The sequence below is a fragment of the Hoplias malabaricus genome, unplaced genomic scaffold (assembly GCF_029633855.1).
Source record: "Hoplias malabaricus isolate fHopMal1 unplaced genomic scaffold, fHopMal1.hap1 scaffold_27, whole genome shotgun sequence".
In the NCBI taxonomy this organism is placed as follows: domain Eukaryota; kingdom Metazoa; phylum Chordata; class Actinopteri; order Characiformes; family Erythrinidae; genus Hoplias; species Hoplias malabaricus.
Genome location: NW_027101186.1, coordinates 688,674 through 689,618, shown reverse-complemented (window position 1 = coordinate 689,618; position 945 = coordinate 688,674).

The following is a 945-nucleotide window of genomic DNA, read 5'->3' as shown; positions in this document are numbered from 1 at the left end:
ATGCTTCCAAGCGAGGTGGGTTAGTGCAGTGTGTAGTGCTGTTGAGATAGCGTCCTCGGTGGATCTGTTGCAACGATAAGCAAACTGGTGTGGGTCCAGCGTAGCAGGCAGGCAGGATTTCAAGTGAGAAAGAACTAGTCTTTTAAAGCACTTGGAAATTATTGAGGTGGGTTATGCAGTGTGTAGTTCTGTTGAGAGCGAAGACACCCGCAAGTTCCACAGCACAAGCACTCAGCACACGGCCAGGTACACCATCAGGGCCAGCTGCCTTCCGTGCATTCACTCTACTCAGCATGCGACTGACGTCCGAAGTGAAAAGTACAAGTGGGTTGTCATCGGTGGAGGATCGTTTATTGAAGATATCATTATCATCTGGTCGAAACGAGCGTAAAAGTTGTTCAGCTTATCAGGGAGTGAAGCACTGTTGGTAAATGGAACAAAGCTAGTTGGTTTATAGTCAGTCAGGGCGTGTATTCCCTGCCACGTACACCGAGGGTCAGAGGAGGTAAAGTGCTCCTCAATCCGGCATTTGTAGCAGTGCTTGGCTATAGCTATTAGTCTCTTCATATTGCCAGGAACTCCAGTGGGCGGTACAAAGGACGCTCGTACCCTGAGCGCTTCTATGCTGAGGGATGCCATGGTAAGAAATCTCAGACCACCAGTCTTGTTTTTTGCCCTTCTTTTGTACGCATTAGGTTTTTCCATTTATGTGCATCTGCTTTTGTTTTTTTGTGAATCAGGACCGGCGTTTGTAGCAGTGCTTGGCTATAGCTATTCCTCTCCTCAGGTTAGCTCTGACCAAGCTGTATGCTTCCCTGCATCCTGATCTGAAGGCAGCATCTCTGGCTTTGAGCAGAGTGCGAACCTCTCTGTTCATCCAGGGCTTCTGATTAGGGAATGTTAATTATTATGGCAAACTTAAAATTAATGATTAAGTATCACCAG